This window comes from Acinonyx jubatus, chromosome F2 (assembly GCF_027475565.1).
Source record: "Acinonyx jubatus isolate Ajub_Pintada_27869175 chromosome F2, VMU_Ajub_asm_v1.0, whole genome shotgun sequence".
Classification (NCBI taxonomy): Eukaryota; Metazoa; Chordata; class Mammalia; order Carnivora; family Felidae; genus Acinonyx; species Acinonyx jubatus.
This window is the reverse complement of record NC_069394.1, coordinates 31,924,393-31,950,347: the sequence shown is the minus strand read 5'-3', so window position 1 is coordinate 31,950,347 and position 25,955 is coordinate 31,924,393. Positions and strand designations below refer to the sequence as shown.

The window sequence follows — 25,955 nt, the reverse complement described above, 5'->3', positions numbered from 1 at the left end:
TTTGCCTCCCTCTTTGTTTTGTCTTATTTTTCCTTCCCTTCCCCTATGTTCATCTGTTTTGTTTCTTAAATTCCACATATGAGTGAAATCATATGATTTTGTCTTTCTCTGACTTATTTTGCTTAGCATAATACATTCTAGTTCCATCCACATTGTTGCAAATGGAAAGATTTCATTCTTTTTGATCGCCAAGTAATATTCCATTGTGTATACATACCACATCTTCTTTATCCATTCATCAGTCAGTGGACATTTGGGTTCTTTCCATAATTTGGCTATTGTTGATAGCATTGCTATAAACATTGGGGGTGCATGTGACCCTTCGAATCAGCATTTTCATATCCTTTGGATAAATACCTAGTAGTGCAATTTCTGGGTCATAGGATAGTTTCATTTTTAATTTTTTGAGGAACCTCCATACTATTTTCCAGAGTGGCTGCACCAGTTTACATACCCACCAGCAGTGCAAAAGTATTCCCCTTTCTCTTCATACTTGCCAACATCTACTGTTTCTTGAGTTGTTAATGTTAGCCATTCTGACAGGTGTGAGGTAGTATCTCACTGGGGTTTTGATTTGTATTTCCCTGATGATGAGTGATGTTGAGCATCTTTTCATGTGTCTGTTAGCCATCTGGATGTCTTCTTTGGAAAAGTATCTATTGTCTTGTGCCCATTTCTTCACTGGATTATTTGTGTTTTGGGTGTTGAGTTTGATAAGTTCTTTATAGATTTTGGATACCAACCCTTCATCTGTTATGTCATTTGTAAATATCTTCTCCCATTTTGTCAGTTGCCTTTTAGTTTTGTTGATTGTTTCCTTAACTGTGAAGAAACTTTTAATCTTCCTGAGGTCCCAATAGCTCATTTTTGCTTTTATTACACTTGCCTCCAGAGGCATGTCTAGTAAAAAATTGCTGTGGCCAAGGTCAAAGAGGTTGCTGTCTGTTTTCTCCTCTAGGATTTTTTTTTCAATGTTTGTTTTTGAGAGAGAGAGGGACCGAGTATGAGCGGGGAGAGGCAGAGAGAGAAGGGGACACAGAATACGAAGCAGGCTTCAGGCTCTGAGCTGTCAGCATAGAGCCCGACACGGGGATCAAATTCATGAACCATGAGTTCATGATCTGAGCTGAAGTCAGACACTTAACTGACTCAGCCACCCATGAACCCCTCTCCTCTAGGATTTTGATGGTTTTCTATCTCACATTTAGGTCTTTCATCCATTCCAAATTTATTTTTTGTGTATGGTGTAAGAAAGTGGTCCAGTTTCATTTTTCTGCATATCACTGTCCAGTTTTCCCAGCGCCATTTGCTGAAGAGACTGTCTTTTTTCCATTGGATACTCTTTGCTGCTTTGTTGAAGATTGGTTGGCCATACATTTGTGGGTCTATTTCTGGGTTCTATATTCTGTTCCACTGATCTATATGTCTGTTTTTGTGCCAGTACCATAGTGTCTAGATGATTACAGCTTTGTAAAACAGCTTGAAGTCCAGAATTGTGATGCCTCCAGGCTTGCTTTTCTTTTTCAACATTACTTTGGCTATTCAGGGTCTCTTCTGGTTGCCACAAATTTTAGGATAGTTTGTTCTAGCTCTGTGAAAAATGCTGGTGTTATTTTAGTAGGGATTACATTTAATGTGTAGATTGCTTTGTGTAGTATAAACATTTTAACAATATTCTTCCAATCCATGAGAATGGAATATTTTTCTTTTTCTTTGTATCTTCTTCAGTTTCTTTCATAAGCTTTCTACAGTTTTCAGTATACATATATTTTTTACCCCTTTGGGTGCATTCCTAGGTATCTTATGGTTTTTGGTGGAGTTGTAAAATGGAATCAATTCCTTGATTTCTCTTTCTGCTGCTTTATTTTGGTGTATAGAAATGCAATGGATTTCTGTACATTGATTTTATATCCTACAACTTTGCTGAATTAATGTATCAGTTATAGCAGTTTTTTGTTTTTTGTTTTTGGGTGGAATCATTTGAGTTTTTCATGTAGAGTATCATGTCATCTGCAAAGGGTGAAAGTTTGACTCCTTCTTTGTTGATTGATATGCCTTTTATTTCTTTTTGTTGCCTGATTGCTGAGGCTAGGACTTCCAGTACTATGTTGAACAACTGTAGTGAGAGTGGACATACCTGTCATGTTCCTGACCTTAGGGGGAAAGCTCTCAGTTTTTTCCCATTGAGGATGATATTAGCTCTGGGCCTTTCACATATGGCCTTTATGATATTGAAGTATGTTCCTTCTATCCCTACTTTCTTGAGGGTTTTTATCTAGGAAGGATACTGTATTTTGTCAAGTGCTTTTTCCTGAATCTATTGAGAGAATCATACAGTTCTTATCCTTTCTTTTATTCACTGATTGATTTACAAATATTGAACCAGCCCTGCAGCCCAGGAATAAATCCCACTTGATCATGGTGAATAATTCTTTTAATGTACTACTGAATATGATTTGCTAGTATCTTGTTGAGAATTTTTGCATCCATGTTCATCAGGGAAATTGGTCTGTAGTTCTTCTTTTTAGTGGGGTCTTTGTCTGGTTTTGGAATCAAGGTAATGCTGTCTTCATAGAATGAGTTTGGAAGCTTTCTTTCCATTTCTGTTTTTTGGGAATAGTTTAAGAAGAATAGGTATTAACTCTCTTCAAATGCCTGGTAGAAGTCCCCTGGGAAGCCATCGGGCTCAGGTCTCTTGTTTATGGGGAGATTTTTGGTAACCAAGTATTTAGCTTTCTAATGCTCTGGCAAAACCCAGGGATAAAAAACAAAAACAAAAACAAAATCAAAAACAAAAAACTCTCTGTCACATTAGACTGTAAACCAAGCATCATTGTGTCCCATCAGGATATAAAGTCTGCCTCGAATCAGAAAAGTTTCCTGTCTGTTAATCTGTTTTAGAAATCAATCTTTCAAAACAAATCAATTCATCTGTTTTACAACCCAATTTCCACTATGAAAGATGGAATAAAGGAACAAGCAAAGAAAAGAATGAAGGAAAAAGAAAAGAGAAGTTAAAATCAAATATGAGACTATGACACTGAGTGCTTATATAATGTTATTTTCTCTGTTCTCACTAACCAAACCTGGGAAATAACCAAATCCAAATTCAGTTATAAACCCTGATTATCCAACCATAGTAATTCCATTACACTTCACCATTTATTATTCTTAAATGTTTATTCATTTTTGAGAGAGAGAGAGAGAGAGCATGAGTGTGGAAGAAGGGAACAGAGGGGAACAGAGAGAGGGAGACAATAGCATCTGAAGCAGGCTCCAGGCTCTAAGCTGTCAGCCTGAGCCCAACATGGGGCTCGAAATCACAAACTGTGAGATCATGACCTACACCGAAGTCAGATGCTTAACCCACTGAGCCACGCAGGTGCCCCCACCATTTATTGGTTAAGTGTTGAGCATGAACACAACCATGGCCTGAGAAATATAAGGGAAAGTCTGTTGTGGGATTCCAGGGAAAAGTTTCCTCACTTTTAAAGACATACCAGAAAAATTCTCTCTTCGCCCTCTTGGATCTTCTTGTGTCTGCATTTGACGTAGAGCCACTACATTCATCTTTCAGTAGTAAGGGAAGCCAGGTTGAAGACAGAGCCAAGAGACTAGGTACATTCCCACAGAAAGACAGAAAGAACCCAGGCCCCTGAGGACCTCGTTAAATCATTAAATTAACTGCCTTGGCATCACACTAACTCTGAAATTGTTATGTGAGATAAGTCACCTCATTGTATAATCCTGGTGAGCTGAGTTTTCTTTTACTTCCAGATCAAAGCTTCGTAAGTTTAACCAATGGTTCATATCTTTTAAAAAATGAGAAATTATTGATCTCTTGACAATGTGCTCATCGGTTAATCCTCCATAAGTATCTTTTTTTTTTTTTTAGAAAAGTTATGGAAGACACCCTATGCAGAATTAGCAAGAAGTTGGGATACTAGGACTATTTAAGAAAGACTAAAATAAGGTTGCATCAACTGAGTACAGAAATAAAAATAAAGAAGATAATTCATAAAAAAAAACAAACCTGGAAGCACTCTGAAAAGGAAACAAAACCCTCATTCAAGAGATAAGTTGAAATATAGACATTTTAGTTGCTGAGAGCTCATACTCCTCACAGAATCTCACTGAAAGAATCAATAAATGATGTACTTTTGTAAGATGAGATTTAAATCAGAAAGAGAGGAGTAGGGCACAAAAAGCAAAGGTAAAGAAATTGGCAAATGTGTGATCAATCTAGCAACTTTTGCGCAGGGTCCATGGAAGGAATTTATATTTATGTTGTGTTTGCCTCAGGCCTCTCAGAGGTGAATTTTTAGATCTTAGCCAAAATTTCTAATAAGGAAACTTTATTCTGTATAGCAATATGAGAGTGCCAGTCACATGCTATCTTAAATACATATTCACTTAAGATACAAAGAGACTAATTTCTTAGCACAAAGCTGGAAATGGAATTTGTAGGTATGATTCCTTATTTTCTTCCAGTATACGTATTATGTGACTTATAGGATAAGAAGTAACATTTACACAGCCCGTAATAAACATTTTTAAATATTTTGTTAGTTTCGTAGACATTATGGTTAAGGTTACATTCCTGAATGACAAGGGACATTTTTATATTTAAATTTTAGGATACTTCATGAAAGCGTTTCATTCTGCCTTCTCAAATATAAGGAGAAAAACCAGTCATTGTCATAAAATTAATCAGATCATGTAGTTTCGAATTTAAACACAACCCATGCTCCAGCTGGCTAATCTATAATGGTATTCTTTGTATACAGAACTCATGTGGTCACTGGAGTGAGATTTTTAACCTTCTCTTCCGTATCTTCCTACTTTTAACATGTACTCGACCTCTGTCAACAAGATAATCCATCCATTAAGGCTTCTCATAAAATTCTAAATTGCACTTCTCAATTTACATAATTTGCATTTACAGTTGTGATTTCTGATTTTCACAAGGCTCAGAACTTTCTAAGAGAGCTCAGACTGTGTCCATTTTTAAAGTTTGATGTAACCGAGTAAGGCTTGTAAAGTGAAGGGAGACTTCAACACTTTCTGTCTGTGTTTCCAAGTTTGCCGCTCTGAATTTTATAGGTTTTTTGCTTGAATACATGAAACTCTTTTTATTTTCTCCATATATTTTCTATTAGTTTCTATACATAAGAAGCCTTTTGATGGGGCGCTTGGGTGCACCTGGACTGGGTTAAGTGCCGAACCTCAGCTCAGGTCATGATCTCACAGTTGGTGGGTTCCAGCACCCCTCGAGCTCTGTGCTGACAGCTCAGAGCCTGGAGCCTGCTTCGGATTCTGGGTCTCCCTCTCTCTCTGCCCCTCCCCCACTCGCACACACACATGCTCTCTCTCTCAAAAATAAACATTACAAAATTAAAAAAAAAAAGAAGCCTTTTGATATTTATGTATTTATTTTTTATGTTTTATGTTGTATGTATTTTTAAAGTTTATTTGTTTTTAAGAGAGAGAGGTGGGGGGGGAGGAGCAGAAAGAGGAGACACAGAACCTGAAGCAGGCTCCAGGCTCCCAGCTGTCAGCACAGAGCCCATGGAGGGCTCAAACTCATGAACTGAAAGATCATGACCTGAGCCAAAGTCTGACGCTTAACCACCTGAGCCACCCAGGCACCCTTTCACTTCCTCTTTTTAAGTATGTACAGTTCTGACTCCATGATCTTGCCTTCGGAGAAGTAGTGTCCGGGTCACTGGTTATCAGCGTTGGCAGTGTTTTCAAAAGCACGTGGATTTGCATTCTAGCCCTAAAACTCCCTAGCTTTATCACTCCCAAGCTTGGAAAAATTACTTTATCTTTAAAGCCTCAGTTTCCTAATATTTAAATTGAGGATGATAATACCTGCCTCAGGGTTGTTGTCAGGAGCAAATGAAATAACACATGTAAAATTTAAGAGGATACTTTACACACAGTAGATCGTCAAAACATGGTAGCTAGTATTATCTTTACATAGGTAGAAGGTCCTTAATAATATGTATTAATTTTGATAGGAGGACTTTTTTTTTTATCTTATTTATGATTCTAATGGGAAAGTCTCGGGTCTACTGTTTTGCTGTTATTTACGATTTAACAGTTTGAAATAATCTCAGGGCGTTGGAACAGGAACTGAAGCGTAAGGGTGTTTGTCAAAAGCTTATGACAAAGTTAGCAATGTGGTTCTATATTTTCCCTCCATTACTGCATAACAAGTAAGGAGGTTGAGGTTAGTTATATCTTTAAATTTATTGTTCATAGGATGGATAAGTATTGTATCTGGATTAAATTGAATATAAAATTCTTCAGGGTTAAATAAAGGGAATAGAAGCCATTATAAATATTTTAAAATCAACTTTGTTAAAGTATAATTTACATAAAATAAAATTGCTACTTTTAAGTTTATAGCTTGATAATGTTTGTAAACATATGCCATATAGTCACCACTACAATAAAAATATAGAATTGTGCTATTCAGTATAATAGCCACTATCTACAAGGGCTATTGAGCATTTGAAATATGACTAGTCTAAATTGAGATTTTTTTAAAAGTAGGCTTTAAAAAGTTCATTTCTAAAGATTCTCAGAAAATAAAAGAAATTATTACCCCTTTAGATTTCCTTCTGATATTCGGAAAGCTCAGGAAAAAAAAAAAAGAAAAAAAAAAGATCTCTTTTCTTACTTAGAACCTAATCTTTTCAGGCTATGTAAACCCAGTCTTTACTTTTCCCCCAAGGTTCCTGAGTATTCTTCTGAGATAATCTCAAAGAGAAATAAATACTTTAGTCACCTGCACTGAGAGCCTTGCCTTGAGCTTCTATTCAATAACAAAGATAGTTTAAATAGAAGAGAAATGACCTCTGAAAGGGTAAAGCCTGAATATGCAGATACAGCATTGGACAGGCATTCGAAATCGGACTGGGTGTGGAAGACCTGTAGCAGGCCAGCTTCTTATGAATCTATAGAAGGGATAATGTGCATTTTGTATGTTCACCTCACCCAGAATTCACTCACAGAGAGCTTATCATCTTCCACCCTAGGCCTCAACTCCTCTAGATCTTTTTGAGAAATAGTATATGTTGGAACGCCACAGTAGGGGTCACCAGTTAGAAACTGGTATGGTGAGGCCACCCGAAGACTCTTTTTCATTCTCCCTCCATAAGTGATGGACGTCATTAGTAATGGAAGTTACATAACTTCTGTTTTGTACACATAACTTTTTTATTTGAATATCTGAGCAGAGAATGTTGTTTCCTTTCAGAACAATGAAAAACATCCGCTGAAGGGTATTGTCACCACTTTCATCTTGAAGTTATATCATCAATGATATAAGGTTCAGTGAGTCCCCCAGGAGTCTGTCAGCCTTTTAGCCAAATTTCCTTACCCTTAAAATGATAGCTTCACACATTCTGATAAAGCAACCTCAAAATTACATGGGATGATATCCTCCTAACTTGTGTGAAATTACATGATAGTTTCTTCCTGGGTGAGCATCATTTAAACCTGGAAAGATTTAGAATGAAGTATATCAACGTCTGAGAGAATCAAATCCATACCAGCGATTATATTTTTGTTTGGCAGTCTTTGTGATTTTATATGGCGGCAATATTTGAGAGACTTTGACATATTAGAAAAACGGGTTAGTCATATATTCCATATTGATTTATACTTGTGATTTATATAGGGTTTCAAAGCACTTAGAACGCAAGGCTCACCATACATGTTCAAATTATCAGATATATAAAAGTTATTTAAGTACTTGGAAATAGTTTGTTTATTAATTCAGACAACCCGAGTACTTAGAAAGAAAGTGTAAATTTAATGAAATTGTAAATGAAACCAAATATTTTCCAAAGGCAATTAGGAGGTTGGTAAAATTTGCTAGAATTTTAAATAGAATTATATGAAATGTAACTCAAACAAAAGCCTCTTAAAAGAGATGATAGGTTCTTGTATTCGTAGCTTTAATGAAATAAGAACTTTTAAAACAAAGTAAAACTATGGATTGACTTTTCTGCATACAAAAATATCCTAAGTTACCCCCAATTTCTTATGTAACATGGAAGTAACAAAAGTAACCCAGTTTTTCAAGTAGTTTTGTTTTACCTAGTATATACCTATTTAATGCTTACTTACATTAAACCTTAAGGCATGTGTTCGATCTTTTAAATTCGCTGTGCATAGGCAGTGCTTGGTCTTTACTTAGAGGTTTTTGGGTGCTGGTGATAAGCTTCCTGTACAAAAAGCAGAGAGAAGGCACTAGTTGATTGGCATAACTAATGGAAGAATGCCTCGAGTTACCCACGCGTATAGTGCTGATTCACCACAAAGGCCATTGCTCATTTCTCCCCTAAAACAGATACATATTTAGCCTCAACTTTAGATTATAGAATATAGTGCTGCCAAACTGCTGGACCCAAAGAGAACTCAATAAATTGCCATCCCAAGAGATTCTTCCCCAAAGGCTACTACTCAAGGATCCCAAAATGCTGCAGGCTTCATGCATACTCATTCAACAGGCATTCTCTGGGTACCCACTATGTGACAAGCACTGGAAATGCAGAGATGAGGACATAGATGTCTCCCTCCCACCAACTTTTGGATAGAACCCTCTAGATAGATGGAAGACAAGCAATTAGAGAAGCAAGAAAGAGCATAGTGTGATAAGAGCATTCCTCAGGGCGAGGGAGCACATTATGGGGATCCCCAATCTAGCCTGCAAAGGTAGAGAAAAAATTTCAACAGACATTAAACTTGAACAGTGAGTAGGAGTTGTGTTTATCGTATTGCATAGAAAGGAAAAAATGATGACTTTTCAATGAATTCTAAGGTTGCTTTGGATCCTGAAGAGCAAAAGGAAAACAAGTCAGAAATAAATTCCACCTTTGGCATCTTGTTAAAAGTGGAATTAAATGTATTTGCATTACTGGACTAACAAAGCTCAAATTTCAGATTTTAAGGGGAAAGTAAATAAATTGTAACTTCCCTGCACCGTAACTGAGTAGGACAAAATGTTGGGGAGGATTGGGCATGCATGAAGAGAACTAGAATATACAACCAATGTCCTAGTTTTTCCGAAACCTGGAAGCCCATTGTTACGTGATGATCCAAATTGGACAACTGGTACAATGTGAAACTTCTCCCTGATGATACACTATGCTTTGGTGGAAATTCTGCAAAGTGCCATAATCAGTCAGAGCCTGATAAAAGTGGTCAGTTTTTTGGGCACAAAAGTGTAAATTATCAAAGCACACAAATCAAAAGGCTAAATTTAACATCTCCTATGCTCTTTGGATCCAAAAATATAAACCACAAACAACATCCCAAAGAGCTAGACAATACAGTCTTAGAATTTTACATCTGGGCTCAAACAGTCAAGTTTTGTTTAACTGTTATTTGATTCTTCTTTAATTTAAATTTAAATTTAAAAATTTTCTTGTACATGTTAAATAACCAATAGATAATTTTAAGACTTTTTAAAAAAAGACGTATTTTTAGGGGCGCCTGGGTAGCTCAGCGTCCGGTTAAGCATCCGACTTCAATTCAGGTCATGATCTCACTGTTCATGAGTTCGAGCCCCGTGTTGGGCTCTGTGCTGACAGCTCAGAGCCTGGAGCTGCTTCGGATTCCGTGTCTCCCTCTCTCTCTGTCCCTCCCTGCTTGCACTCACTCTCTCTCTCTCTCTCTCTCTCTCAAAAATAAATAAACATTAAAAAATAAAAAAAAACTATTAAAAAAGAGATGTTTTTATGTCAATGCATAAAAGTTGACATGCTCTGTAATGTTCTAATCTATGCCTCATTAAAAAGACATGTTTTCCAAATTGTAAGGATTTGTAAAATCCTTACGAATCGTTGAATGTTTGCTCACTTAGCCCAGTCCGTGGTGCATATGAGATGCTCAGTTAAAGTTTCTTCAACTGGGGCACCTGACTGGCTCTGACAATAGAACATGCAACTCAATCTTGGGGTGGTGAGTTCAAGCCCCATGTTGGGTGTTTAATTACATGTAATTACGTGCTAATTGCAAGTTTGTTTAATTACATCTAATTGTGTTGTGTTGAACTTGCATTGCATTACACTGAATTGGGTTGGACTAAGTTGAGTTGCACTGGGAATAAATTGACTTGGATTGCAGGGAATTGAGCTGCGCTGAAATGAACTGAACAGAATTGGCTAGACTGAGAAAGATCATCTCTGCTCCATATGGTGAGGGACCTTATATTTATGGCTCATCCCTTCAGCTCTAGGATATAGCACATTTCTTAGTACAAAACATACATGCTGTGAATTTTGGAGGAATAAAAAAAACCTTAAAATGATGGGGTGCCTGGATGGCTCAGTAGGTTAAGCATCTGACTCTTGATTTCAGCTCAGGTCATGATCTCACAGTTTGCGGCATCGAGTCCCATGTTGGGCTCTGCACTGACACAGTGGGGCCTGCTTGGGATTCTCTGTCTCCCTCTTTCTCTGCCTCTCCCTGCTCTCAAAAATAAACAAACATTTTTGGATATAAAATGATAGAAAGGCTTTATACTAGTAGTACTTATATATTCAATAATAATTTTTTATCACAATACCACATAGGCACTGTGCTATGTACTAGGGATACAGTGATAAAGAAAGAAAAATCCTGTCCTCAAAGAGATTGCAGTTTACTGATGGCCACAGAACAAGTAAATAAGCAAATATAAAATAAAACAGTGTCATTGGTTTTGTAACAACTGAAGAGCCATTCACATTGTGGGCTATGAGATCAGTACAACCTAAAACTGTGTATTGTAATGGCCTTGGTAAGTAATAGGAATAAATACTAAGTCCTATGCTAGAACTACCACACATGATTCTGTCCTACACAAACGTCACTGACTTGCATGCAAGGCGGTGGGTAGTAATCCTCTCTGTCTTCCACTAACCAAGCCATTAGCCTTCTAAGATCTTTCTTCTGAAATTCCTGGAAAGGATTTTCCAACTCAATTAAATTATCACATAGGTCAGGGGATCAAACCATAAAGAGTATTGACTGAAATAATTATTTTAAGTGAGCGAATAACTTGATTTTATTTTTTTAAAATCAATATGAAGAATAGTTGAAAGGCTGGGAGACTATCTAAGAGGTTAGTGCAATAATCTTTTTGGGGTATTTGAATTAGGAAAGTTTATTCCTCCCCTCTTTCTGTTTGGTAGCTTTCATGTTTATTTGCTAGATCTTCTTCCTATACCCTACCTTTCAAATGTTGGAATACCTCAAGGATCCTTCTGAAATCACCTTACATTCTCTCTACACTTACTCCTAAATAGTCTCCTTCATTCTTTTAAATACCATCTGGTGGTGTTCGTGTACCTGATCCAAACCTTATCGCTGTGCTCCGCTCCCATTTTTCTACCTACCAACTCATCTTCATTGGAATGTCTCCCAAGAAACTCAAGATTAAAATGTCCCAAGTGAAACTCCTGATTTATTTTCTCTTTGAAATCTCTTCCTTCCTGTGTCTTTCCAACACCACTGACTGCCATTATCCTGTATCTAATTCCTTATGCCTCAAACCTGTGAAGTCACTTTTGATCCTGCCCTTCTTGCAAACCTTGTTCTCTATTTTCAGTCCCCATATAGACGAGTGGTTTTCAAAATGGGATCTGAGAAGAATGGGTCATTATTGCAACATTAAAAAGCTTTTGTGGTCTATGCAGAAATCCATGTTATCTTTCTATGTCCTAAGAATTTATTGAGACTAAAACATTGCGTATGTTAAGGATATGAACCCTTGCCTATTTTTAGAAAAATGACTATATCTGTACAAACGGTCATTGTGCAATGTGCTTCGGACCTCCTACTCTTGCATTTGTGGGGTTTTCTTTCATCATTTGACCCTGTGATACTGTGATTTATGCATGAAATTTATATGTGATCTTCATGGTCTTTTCTGACACAGAGCTCCCAAAACCCTTGGACAAAGGTGTTTCTTCCTGGTTACTGAAGAGACAAGCATGGAGGCTGGCTGCCAGGAGAACCAGCCCTTTGATTAGAGAGTTGGAACTTCCAGTCCCACCCCCTTACCTCAGGGGAGAGGAGAAGGTGTGGAGATTGAATCCATTGCCAGTGGTCAATTATTTAATCAGTCATGACTGAAGCCTCCACAGAAACTCCAAGGTTTGGAGAGCTTCTGGGTTGGTGAACACGTGGAGGTGGTGGGAGAATGGCGCTTCTCGAGAAGGCGTGGAAGCTCTGAGCCCTTTCCTCATACTTTGCCCTAAGTGTCTCTCCCATATGGTTGTTGTAATAAGTCAGTACTCTAGTAAGTAAAATGTTTGTCTGAGTTCTGTGAACCACTCTAGCAAATTAATCAAACCCAGGTAGGGGGTCCTGGGAATGTCTGATGAGTAGTCAGTCTGAAGTCTAGCTGACAACCTGGGCTTGTGAGTCGGTCAGTCTAAAGTACAAGGAGGAGTTCCCTGAAACCCCCCATCTGTAGCCAGTCAGCCAGAAGCACAGGTAACAACCTGGGTTTGCAAACTGGCATCTGAAGAGAGGGAAGCAGTCATGTAGGACTAAACCCTTAACCTGTGGAACCTGATGCTACCCTGGGCTAGATTGTGTCAGACTTGCTTGTTAGACTTGTGGGGAAAACACTCCCCCTCCACACGTTGGAATGGAGTCCGGGAACCTAAAAGAGGCCCAAAAAGGGTAATGACAAATATCTGACAGAGCTTTATGTTATAGCACAATAACTACTACATAGAGTCTGTGGTTAACTGTGCACTTCTCAAGCTTTACCAGGATACTCTCGTGTTTTCATGGTGCTCTCTGTTCATTGCTACTAAGACAAAAAAGTAAATAGTGCTCGTTTAGTAGAACTATCCCCAGAGAGCAGATTCTCATTTGTCTCACCTAGCATATGGTCAATACAAAGTAATTGTTAAATTCTCTGACTACCAATTCAATTAACTAGTGAGGCCTGAGTGCTGTAATTAACATCTAACATAAAAGTCCTGAAGACAATTACTGGGATCTAAACTGTTGGCCCTGTTAATTATTCAAAGACTAGTTAAGAGTGACTTTGGTCTGCCTGCCCTTTGTTTTTTTGGTATTGAGGTACACCATTTTCCAGGTCAGCCAGTAGGTCACAGAATGGGTTTCAGAGCAGAGAAAGGCCATTAAGTTTCTCTGTGGACTGTTTTCTTGTAGCATTACTCTGTAAAATAGCTGTCTCTACATATCATGAATAATCATTGACTTGGGAACAAGGACTCCACCATTCAGAGTACAATGCTTCAATTACTGCTCTGTTCACTGGTCACTATGCCTGTCCTTAGTCCAATATGACACTGTTCTTATTCTCAGAGCCTTGTAACCTAATACTATAGCATTAAGACTTACTGTGTCTTAATATCTCATAAGACAACCCCTCTTTCTTTGTACTGTTTTCTTCCACGTTTCATTAAGAAATAGGTCCAATTTTCTTGCTTCTTTTCATGCCTCATAATTTTTGATTGACTGCTAGGCACTGTGTGTTAAAGAAAAGTAGAGAATGAAGTAAATTTTTTCTTAAAGTTTATTTTGAGAGAGAAAGGGAGAGTGCAAGAGCATGAATGGGGGAGGGGCAGAAAGAGAGAGAGAGAGAGAGAAGGAGAGAGAGAATCCCAAGTAGTCTTCAGTGCTGTCAGCGTGCAGCCCCACATGGGGCTTGATTCTACAAACTGGGAGATCATGACCTGAGCTGAAATCAAGAGTTGGACGCTGAACTGACTGAGCCACCCAGGTGCTGCTGAAGTAAATATTAACCCCTAAAAAAGAGAATGTCCCTCCGTCTCTCTGGCCACTAGGATGAAGTCTGAGTTCTTGGAGACTGTGGGGAGGCAGTAAACTCTCATGCTTGCTGCTGAGGGAGGTCTCTCTCAACTCGCCTGTCCTGCCTCCCATGTTTCTCCTGGACCCAGCAGAGGCTGGTGGGAGTGTCAGGTCGGCCTGTCTTCTTTTGTGCAGATCTTAGAGATTCCACACCACCGTGCCAGCTCACATTCAGGCTTAACAATTTTGTTAGAATTTCCACAGACTTTTTTTTAGCCATGTCTGGAACAGATTCTTTCTCTCCTGCTGTGTACCAAGGATGGCAGCAGCTGTGGGTCTCACCTCTCCTAGGAAGGGCTCATCACTTTCTGGATTTCTGTTTGTTAGGTTTCTGTGCATCCTCAACTATCAGTTGGTTTTAAAAATACAATGTGATTTTCCAGATTATTCTCATCATTAGGAGGAGAATGCAGTGTTCTTGCAATTTTCTCATTTGTAAGCTTAAGTGAAGTCCTTGATTGGTATCCATAACTCAGGGGGGGCCATATTGTCCTTTCCTAATTTGGCCTTGAAAACACCACTACACCAGGCTCAACTTACTCTTTTTAAATTTTCTGTAACAACTTGTAAAAAAAAACCATAGGAATTTCCTGTTCCTTGAAAGTTTGTTGAAACTCTTCTTTACAACTATCTCAACCCTAATATATGAGGGTTAAGATACCCGACTAACACTCCTATTTCTTTAATGCTTATTGAGCTGTTAAATTTCTCGTGTGTGTGTGTGTGTGTGTGTGTGTGTGTGTGTGTGACTGTGGTATTTTTAAACACATTTTTACATTTTATAATGTTTCAATTTATGGGTATACTTCTATTAAGTCTTTGTTCTGGAAGAATGGAACACAGAGATAGACCAGTCTCTGACCTGCCCTCCAGGAGCAAGTAGTCAAGAGGAAAGGCAGACATATAACTACTTAGAACTACGTGTAACTACAAAGATGGGCTGATTAGTAGGCCTCACAGGGGTAACACAAGAAATCCTATCTCTGGTGAATTTATCTCAATCTAAGTTCTTTTCTTAATAAATAAGAAATTTAATCTTATTACACCCAAGGAGACGGACGCTCCATCGAACAAAATTATAAGAGACTGATATGTAAACAAAGATAATAATTCTTAATTTAGGGTAAGAGATCTCCTTTCCAGTGATGGACAGCTGTTTCCTGCTACACAGACCACACTGTGTCCTAGTGCTGATGTACCAGAGGAAGACAAATCAGCTTTTAGCTTGATGTGACAAGGTGGTCACAAACAAAATAAACTATCTTATAAAAATACTTATCTGTAGCTATTTTCTTTTGAAATATTTTCATACCGTTTAGTTGCATCTTCTTTTTTCCACAAGCTTATCTTTCCACAAGCTTGTCTTATTATATTTTTTAATGTTTATTTTTGAGAGAGAAAGGGACAGAATGTGAGTGGGGGAGGGTCAGAGAGAGAAGGAGACACAGAATCCGAAGCAGGCTCCAGGCTCTGAGCTGTCAGCACAGAGGCCAACATGGGGCTAGAACCCATGAACCGTGAGATCATGACCTGAGCTGAAGTCCAGTGCTTAACCAACTGAGCCACCCAGGCGCCCCTCCACAAGCTATCCTATGAATCCAAGTAACCAGTTTTTGTTTATATTACTCTTCTCTATTTCTCTTTATTACTTTGTTTCTTTGATTTCTGCAATTCTTTGTTTCTTTGTTTCTTTGGGCTTCTTCTGTTGGTCTTCTAACTTCTGTCAAATACTTAGCACGCTTTTTTAAATTTAATATTTTATTATGAACAATGTAAAACACAGGAGGGTAGAATGGTATAACGTGCTCCAATGTGCTCAACTGATTCCCAACTATTATCACCTCACGGTCTCTCTTATTTCTTCTGTACCCACATCTTTCTTTCCTTTATTATTTGAAAGCAACGCTTCGACATTATATCATTTTATTCAAAAGTTTGGGTGTCATTTCTAAAAGATAATGAAACAGAAAATAACATGCTCATATCTTTAAAAAATCAAGATACTACTGTAATGTGATTAAATATCCAATTAGGCTTTCAAATTTCCACCATCTCCTGTTATGTCCGAATCCACACACTGCAATTGGTTGATATGTCTCTTAAATCTCTTTTAATTTATAAATTCTTCCATCTCTTTTCTCCCTTAGAATTTATTTGTTGAAGAGATCAGGTTGTTCACCCTGCAGCATCTCCCACAATCTAGATTTTGTGGTCTGTACCCCTGTGGTGTCACTCCACATGTTCCTTCATCACCTGTACATATTTCTTGCTTTATGTAGTTGAATTTAAAGATCTAATCAGACTTCAAGTTGATTTGCTGGCAAGTCTGTTTCACAGGTGGTACTGTATCCTTCCATTGGGAGGGTCATAATGTCTAGCTGTCATCTTTTTATGATGTTAGCAGCCACTGATGATCATTGCTTAGATTCACTAGTTCTTCAGGGTTTTTATTTAAAGTGATGATATTCTAACTTTATCGTTTCTCCTTCCTTTGGTAGCTTGAATATTCTTACAAAGGGAAATTTCCACTATCAGATATTTGGTTAGGTTGCAATTCAGTTTGCAAAGAGAAGTTACATGCTTGATATTTTTTCTTTCTTTCTTTCTTTCTTTCTTTCTTTCTTTCTTTCTTTCTTTCTTTCTTTCCTTCTTTCTCTTTCTTTCTCTTTCTTTTCGTTCTTTCTTTCTTTCTTTCTTTCTTTTTACTTACAATACGGTTTTTAACAACAATGAGTTGGTTCCCTGCCATCTTCCAAAGATAACTACTGAATTTTTCCTATCTTGGGAACTCATGGATTCAAACATATGATGTATTTAAATCTATGTTGTAATTATTCTCCTTATTGATGTTCCAAGTGTCCCAGCTGTTTCTAGCAGGAACCTATTCAAATGAGCTTCTTAGTCCTGTTGATATGGCTCCTGTAGTCTTTGGGAATATATTTTTTCTGGTTTTATTTTATTTTTTGTTTTTTGTTTGTTTTGTTGTTGGTGATGTGGGTGTTTTGGTTTTTATTTCTGTTTTGTTTTTGCAAAGAAGGTATCAAAACAACTAAATCATGAGAAAATGTTCCAGATTTACTTTACACATATATTTCCCAGATCCAAAATCAGCCATTTTCTCCAGAGCTCTGTTTCCCTTTATTGGAAAATGGTTTTTAGAAACCACACAATCTAGTTCCTTTGGTTATTGTTTCTAGGCATTGTTAATAGATAGCATTTTTTAGAAACGTTGTTGTGGGGCACCTGGGTGTCTCCGTCAGTTAAGCATCTGACTTCAGCTCAGGTCATGATCTCGCGGTTCATGAGTTCGAGCCCCGCATCGGGCTCTGTGCTGACAGCTCAGAGCCTGGGGCCTGATTTGGATTCTGTGTGTGTCTCTCTCTCTGTCCCTCCCCCGCTCACGTTCTGTCTCTCTCTGTCTCAAAAATAAATAAACATTAACATTTTTTTAAAAATTAAAAACATTTTTGTGATCTGATAAACTTATTTAGATTATACATAAACTTCCAAGTTCTGCTTTATCCATGTACTACAAACTTTGACTACTACTGTTTTCATTATCATTTCATTGTAACCATTTCTTAATTTTCTTTTGCTTGTAATGTTTGGCAATATGTTATTATTTAGTCACTGAACATGGACGTTTAAGCTCTTTGTTTTTAATTTGTCATTGTGTTGTCTTATGTGCAAAGAACATAGTTGGTCTGACATTATAATTTGCAATATATAGAGGTTTATGTAATGGACTAATAATAGTCTATATTTATCAATATTTTCTTGATTAAAAAAAAGTATAATTTATTGATTCTGGGAATTTGGAGGAGTCTAGGGGTGAATTCCTAGGAATGATTTCTCAGACTTCATCTGTTTTACCTTACTCTTCAGCTCAGTAGGGCTTTTGTGCTGCCCAGTTCTTACCATTGGACACAGACATCAGAGACCAGGGCCACTATGATCACTGATCTCTGTGGTCAAAGGGCAGGAAATGATTTGGCCAAGGCATGTGGGAAGAAGCTTTCTTCCAACTAACCTTCTCCCTGCTGCCTCTGGTTGGCATGTGTCCCAGGATCTTGCTGCCCATCATGTGCACAAACACCACACACACAGATATATACCACATTCCACACACCACCTACACACACACACACACACGCACACACACCACACCACACTGTACACACATCACATCATACCACACACACATACATACTATGTGCTCCACATACCTCCCACACCCTACATATACACCCCCCACATCACATCACAAATACGCCACCATACCATACATACCACATACACACATGCACACAGACACACACACACAAACCTACATCGCGCACATCACATACCGCATGTTCAAGAGAGATTTCGATCTGGCCAAGTTTTTCGTGGTGTATTGGTTTCCTCTGGCTTCTGTAGATTCCCCAGCTTTAATTTTAACTCAGTGGCTTAGGCTAGTTTACCATCATGGAAAGAAACAGCTGCTTCCTCATGTCCATTTTTAAGCTAAGTTACTGGGTTAGCAGCATTTGAAAATTAAGTCAAAGGCAGCATCAAAGACATTAACCATTTAACTTAAATGTTATGTGAAATGGTCTTGAAAACTGTATCAGTCTTCAGTCTCTTGGTTTGAGGAGTAAGGGTACTCAAGACTTATGTGAAGTCATAAAAATCTTCAGAACTATAGTATTTCTAGAAGTTTTTAAGAAAGGAAAAAAAAAGAAGATAGCACAATTAGAGATGTGAGCCTTTGTACTCCTGAAAATATATATATTAAAAAAAATTTTTTTTAACATTCATTCATTTTTTTTTGAGAGACAGAGAGAAGGCACAAGCAGGGGAGGGGCAGAGAGAGGGGCAGACTCAGAATCCAAAGCAGGCTCCAGGCTCTGAGCTGTCAGCACAGAGCCCGATGCAGGGCTTGAACTAATGAAATGCAAGCTCATGACCTGAGCCAAAGTCAGACGCTTAACCGACTGAGCCGCCCAGGCACCCCCTGAAAATATATTTAATGGGGTAGGGGGAAGGGGGCAGGCAACAGTGTGGAGGAGAAAGAAATGTGAAACATCCTAATGTAAGTTTTGAGAAAGTTCTAGCTAGGTTTTATTATATATTTAGCTAAGTTTCCTAATATTATTTATTGAACAATGTATTCCTCTCATTACTCTGTGATTCTTCCTTTACCATATAGTAAGTTCTTATTATCAATACTAAAGTTTATTTTAGACTGGTCTGTTTAGCTGATGTATCTATTGAATCATTAGCACATACCCTTGTTTAAACAGCCATAAAAGATATTTTAATATATTTAATAAAGTTCCCCCACTTTATTGTTTTCAAAATATCGTTAGTTTTTTTTTCTCCCATCCACTTATTATTCTAGAAGAAAAACAGCAGGAACACTCTGTCTTACAACTTCTCAGATAAAATAATTTCTATCTTCAGAGTCTTAGTAGTAATTCCCACAATGATTAACATTTTGCCTATTAGTTTTAGGCTACAAGATGTTCCAGGTGCTTTTTTTGTGCAACATATTACTTCCTTTCAAATATCAGTCTAGTTGGAAAAAATTATAGCCATTTTTAAACGAGGAAACTAACGTTCAGAGAAATAAGTAGCTTGTTCAAGGTTACAACACTACTAAGTAGAAGAAATAGAATTTAAATCAAGATGCTTTTCACTTTGAAGATGTTATAGTCTTCCTTGCATTGATTCACACTGTACTTTTTGACTGGAAAATAAATAATTGATTTACTAACTTATTTTGTAAGGTATATTTTAAAAATGAAAGAAATTTACACTTAGAGAGAGATGGCTGAAGGGACGACTGATTGGAAAGGAAATGTCTGAGAATGGGTCTGAGTTCAATGCCATGGGCAAACAAAATGCTAGGTGTCTCAAGGACAGCAAACATGCCCATTAAGTATATCCAGTTGCCATGTTTCATCCCCTGATCTCTTTTCAATGGCCTTTGTCTCTTGCTCCCAAATTCCATTTATATACGCTTGGTTTGATTTGAAAAAAGCAATGGTAAATCAACAAAATGGTGACTGAAGAATAAGGATGGGAAGTGTTATCATTTTCTCAGCCATATCATGTGCCGAGTTTTCATTTAATCCTTATTTCTCTCAATGTATACATGAGGAAACTGAGCCTCAGGGAGAGGAAGTAATTTGCCAAAAAATAAAAATAAACAAAAAGTCACAGCTACTAAATTGTGGAAATGGAATAGAAACCAGTATCTGATTTTTTCCAACTGCCCTAGCACAAGTTGGTGCAAAATGGTGAGTTTATCAACTGTAAGTAAGGTTGTTAAGGCATATCTAAACCGTCAACTTACTTTGAGACGCTTCCAGTCACAGGTAGTGACCAAAAAAAAAAACCAAACAAACAAAAACCACACAACAAGCCAAGTGTTGAGTCTTCCTCTCATGTTTTCAGGCAAAACAGAAGCCAAATCCAGAGGTTCTTAATAAATGGGAAGAAACAAAGGAAGAAATCTGGAGCCAGAATGAGCAATTCACTAATGGCACATTTATGTGTAAGTGGGATATGATCTTCCCTTATGTTCTCAAGAGGAACTTGTCTTTATTTGCCTAAGAGCACTTCTTTCCTCATATCATCTAAACTCTAAAAACACTAGGTCTGACCAACGTAAGCTATATTTGTAATTTCCTAAATGAATACAATAGTTAGGAGTCAGGGTGGAGATACCACTCAAGCTGGTTACAAATACACACGTTTTCTGCAGACCTAGCAATACTTTTTCAACAGTCCTTTCCCATTAGACTTCAAGGTCCTTAAGAGCAGCCATAATAACAATTAACAGTTGTTCACATTGTACTTTCTCAAGATAGGCTATCATACTGAATCCTTACAACGACTCTGGGAGGTTGAATATATTATCATGGACCTCTTGAAGTCGTTGCAAATGCAGTACAGAGAATTCAAAGCAAAGTGCCTGAAGTCGCAAAGGTGGTAGATGGCGGGTTGGATTTGAATATAGTGAATAAGCTGTGGTCACATGCTGGGGTCTCAACAACATAACAGAGTAAGAAAGGGAAGGAAGCCGGGACTGGGCCATCATGGGCAGAGCTACTACCTGTAAGAGGGATGGCTCCTGGCAAGGTGACACGCTGGTTAGGAATGCTACCCATGGGGATATAATTTGGATCATGTTTTCTTCAAGAAAACATTTAGTGAGCCTTCTAGTGTCATGCTAAACAGTGACTAACATAGGATCTGGAACATGGTAGACATAAAATAAATCTTTAATGAACAAATCAGTTGGGATAGTTGCAATAATGCAAACCTATACCCCGGTAGAGCCTATATTGCTACATCTGGCCTTCATGCGAACCTGGTATGTCTTCGGCATACTGAGTCAGTAGTAGAACATATGGAGGGTTTTCCTCTTAGGAAGATTCGGTACATGTAAGTGTTAGGAAAGGCAAGGCACAAATGCCAATCTGGGAATATACTAGTATATATTGGCAACTGGGAAATGGAGAAAGAAAGAGTAGAAAATGAATTTAATGACTTTCCAAAGCTAAGGAAATAAGACAAGTAGCTAAATATAAACACATTAAGTATAGAAAAGAATTTAAAAAACAACAACAACCCAAGATTTAACAGTGTGTTAATTTGCTATGGCTGCTGTAACAAAGTCCCAAATGCAGAGGCTTAATAATAGAAATTTAGTGCCTCACAGCTCTGGAGGTTAGAAGTCCAAAGTCAAAGTGTCAGCAGGGCCAGGCTCTGTCTGAAGGCTTTAGGGAAGAATCCTTCCTTGCGTCTTCTGGCTTCTGGCAGTTGCTGGCAATTCTTGATATACTGTGGCTTGTAAGACCTATCACTCCAATCTCTGCCTCTATTGTCACCTAGTTTGGGGTACTTTGTTATGGCAACTCCAGGACACTAACACAGACTTTGGTGCTGAGAAGTGATGTGCTGCTGTTGCAAATAATTTAAAATGTGGAGATGGCTTTGGGATTGGGTCATGGGTAGAGTCTGGAAGAATTTTGAAGCACATAGTAGAACAAGCTTAGATGACCTTGAAAAGACATGTGAATAAATGTCTAATGGAATGGGAAAGTGTGTCCTGTCCTATCCCACCACTGAATTTTAGGAACAGATAACCTATTTTCTAATTTTACATGTCTATAGATGAAGAAGAGATTCTGCCTCAAGATGGCAGCATCAATTCCCGCCTGAGTTTCCAGACTGCTGGCCCACCCTACAGGTCTCAGACTTGGGAGTCCCGTGATCACGTGAGCTATGTACAATCACATACACCTGTGTGTATGCCTGTGTATGCACATGTGTGTGCATGTATGCATGTGAGTATATGTATCTATCTATATATGTATATATAAAATCAGTGTACACATATAGAATCTCCTATTGGCCCTGTTTCTATAGAAAACGCTGACTCTTACAAACAGCAAAGAAAAGAACTCTGCTTTATACCTAAATTAGCTTTGTACTTAAGTTAGCTCATTGAGCAATGTTCGAATTGAATTTTTTAATGTTTCTTTATTATTTTTGAGAGAGAGACAGAGAGAGAGAGAGCATTCAGGGGAGGGGCAGAGACAGAGGGAAACAGGATTTGAAGTGGGCTCATATTGACTCATTGAACAGGTTTCATTTCTTCAAAGTGTTAGGAAATATAGACACACATATTAATTGTTAGCATAAAATATTTTTGTAAGGGTCATGGAAAAATGAGTATAAAGGTTAATTTTACCTAATTAAACCTTTAGCAATGTATAATTTTATATATTTTCTTGGTCTGATGAGCAGGCACCTAGTTAGATATGGTAATATATCCCAAAGATAGGATTTGGGTGCCTAAGTCAGGGCTTCAATAAATATTTAAATATGAATATTAATCAGTGAGATTGGTGATTTCCTCTTGACGACAAACAATACAGTGAGTTATTTCCTCTCTTCCCTTTGACTGTGTCTCTTCTCTCCTTAAAAGACACAAGTCACCTCTAAATTTTTAGTAAATATGCTATGATTGAAGAATCCATGTGGTACCAAGGAACTTATGTTTATGTGTAGAAATATCTTAATATTACACATAGTAAACCCCTTTTACACTGATACATTATTCTCACAGCTAATTTCAGGGCTCCACTGAAATTTTTTTTTAACGTTAATTTATTTTTGAGACTGAGAGAGACAGAGCATGAACGGGGGAGGGGCAGAGAGAGAGGGAGACACAGAATCGGAAGCAGGCTCCAGGCTCTGAGCCATCAGCCCAGAGCCCGACACGGGGCTCGAACTCACGGACCGCGAGATCGTGACCCGAGCTGAAGTCGGACGCCTAACCGACTGAGCCACCCAGGAGCCCCTCCACTGAAAAATTTAAGAAGTTTAAAGCTCAACCCAACATGGACAAATCAGTAAAGAAAAAAACCTTGATTTTTGAAACCATAGAGTGAGTATACACATTGAAAGTGACTTCCCTGAAATGTACAAGGCTGTTCCGCAGGGGTATCTCCATCAGTTCTCTTTGCCTACATGCCTTTGTTCCTATTTTAAGGTCACATCTGAGCTGAAAATGGTAGTGAGAGTTGGTGCAGCAGAAGTGAATGTGAAAGAAATTCGCAATAGCTGTTGTCACATGTGCTGCAGAAAGTTTATGATGCAGGAGTTCACCTCTCTTGAAGCTGTAAGTAACAGGAGCCTGGTGCTCTCATAGCCAGTGGACATAGCTTACTGGGTATTATCAGAAAATCCAGCTGGAAAATTGTTAAAAGAAAGGCCTCCTACCAGTATCCTTGGTTGTCAGACTACTTACTGAAAATAAATACAATTAAATATATAGGACATGGAAAGAGAAGTCATGCATGAATGAAATTCTCATTTATGGTGTCTGTTTTTAGAAATCCTACCCGGGTGTTCTCTCTTGTTCTCATTTAAATTCTAGTATTGAACAGCACTATGGAATGAATGGCAATGTTTTGGCTCCACTGGAATCCTGGGGTGTTCCTTGAGGTTCTCCTACACTGGCTTATTCTAAAACGTCTCCAGCCCTGTGTGAACTCCAGTGTTGTTGAGCTCGCGATTCCCTGTAGTTTGTTCTCTGTAGATGTACTTCATCAGGCTTCACAGAGACTTGACCTATGAATACAAAGCTTGTATTTTAGACGAAACTCAAAGAAACTCAAAGGGACACAGACCAGTTTCTGCAACTATTTCTCAGCAAGTTCTCTTATCTCTTATGATCTTGTTTTGCAAATTCCAGCTACTCTATCATCTCTTACTTTCATATCTGTCTTCTGACCTCAGCAAAGCCACTGTCTTATTGTGGTCCCTCCCACCTATGCAGCCATCAGGAAGTGTCCAACAGAGAGAGATTTCATGATCCTGGGGCCTACTTTGCTTGAGTTCATTATCTTGGGAATCATAAATCTGCACTGCCGGTTTTCCAACATTTGGTATACTTTCTTCAGTTATGTAATTGTTTTTGGCAAAAGCCTGAACCATTACGAGCTACTCTGTCATAGCCAGAAGTAGGATTCTCTTACAACATGTTTTATGTTTGTGTCTTGCCTTGGGAGTAACTAGAACATCCAGTTAGTATAAATTTAAATTTCAACCTGGAAATAATTCAATTTGCCTCCTACAGTCTCAACCAAAACATGATATCTATCTTCTCCTTTCCTGTGTTAACTGGAATATTATTTCTAGACTATTCTTTCACTGAACATGTAACTCTTTCAGTAGGTGAGGTCTTTTTTTTTTTTTTTTTTCATTAGTTGATGAGGGCTAAAACCTATATCCTTAGATTATACATGTGGATTTCCCTTCCATGATAGTTTCATCACATAGTTACCTGCTGTGATTAAGTTTCCTCCTCATTTCTGGTCCCTCATTGTACTTTGAGTTGAGTTTATATTTAAAAGAATATTTATTACAAATGGGTTGGTCAGGGTATGGGGAAAGAGGGACTCTCATAAATTGTTGGCTCTCAGTGTCAATTTTTCAAATCTATAGAAAAAATTTTTGCAAAATCTATCACCTTTTGAAGGTGTATACCCTATGAAGCCAAAATTTATTACAGCATAATTTACATTAGCAAAAGTTTTCAAACAATTTAAAAGTCAGTCATTACAGGACTGATTAGATACCTCTTTTATATGCATACTCTGTAGTGTAAAGAAAGAAATAATGAAGACAATTTATCTTAAAATGTGAAACTATCTCTAAAATCTATTGGTAAGTGAAACAAACACAATGAACTATGGCATGCATATTTGGTGTTCTATTGGAATAAAAATATGGTACAGTTAACCCTTTAACAACATGGCTCTGACCTATGTAGGTCCACTTATTTTTTTTCAATAAATATAGTATGATGCTATAAATATATTTTCTCTTCCTTGTGATTTTCTTTTTTTGTAATTGAAATATAAGTAACACACAGTGTTACATTAGTTTCTTCTATACCATATAGTGATTCAACAATTCTATACATTTATCAGTACTCATTAAGATAAATGTACTCTTCATCCCTTATCTGTTTCACCCATCCCACTGCACACCTCCCCTCTGGAAACCACCTGTTCTCTATATTTAAAGTACATTTTTGTGTTTGTCTCTTTTTTTCTTTGTTTGTTTTGTCCTTAAATCCACATATGAGTGAAATCATGTAGTATTTGTCTTTCTCTGAGTGACTTATTTCACTTAGCATTATACCCTCTGGGTCCATCCATGTTGTTCCAAATGGGAAAATTTCATTCTTTCTTTATGGCTGAATAATGTTACACACACGCACCCCCCCCCCCATACACATACACATCTTCTTTACCCATTAATCTACCTATGAATACTTGGTTGCTTCCATATCATGGCTATTACAAATAATGCTGCAGAAAAAATAGGGGTACATATACCTGTTCAAATCAGTTCTTTTGTATTCTTCGGGTAAATACCTAGAAGTGGAATTCTGGATCATATGGTAATTCTACTATAATTTGTTTTTTACAATCTTTTTATTTTATTTATTTATTTTTTAAAATGTAATTTATTGTCATCCAGTGCTCATCCCAACAAGTGCCCTCCTCAATGCCCATAACCCACTTTCCCCT

The 25,955-nt window shown here is 37.7% G+C and overlaps 1 long non-coding RNA gene across 1 annotated transcript in view; it reads left to right on the top strand.

The window, feature by feature from the left end:
• Positions 1–24,771, top strand: part of LOC113600615 (uncharacterized) — a 61,952-nt gene extending 37,181 nt beyond the window's left edge. The window contains exon 4 of the long non-coding RNA XR_003421691.2: positions 22,021–24,771. This is a non-coding gene — a long non-coding RNA (uncharacterized LOC113600615). The remainder of the gene's footprint in view (positions 1–22,020) is intronic.
• The last annotated feature ends 1,184 nt before the right edge of the window (positions 24,772–25,955 follow it).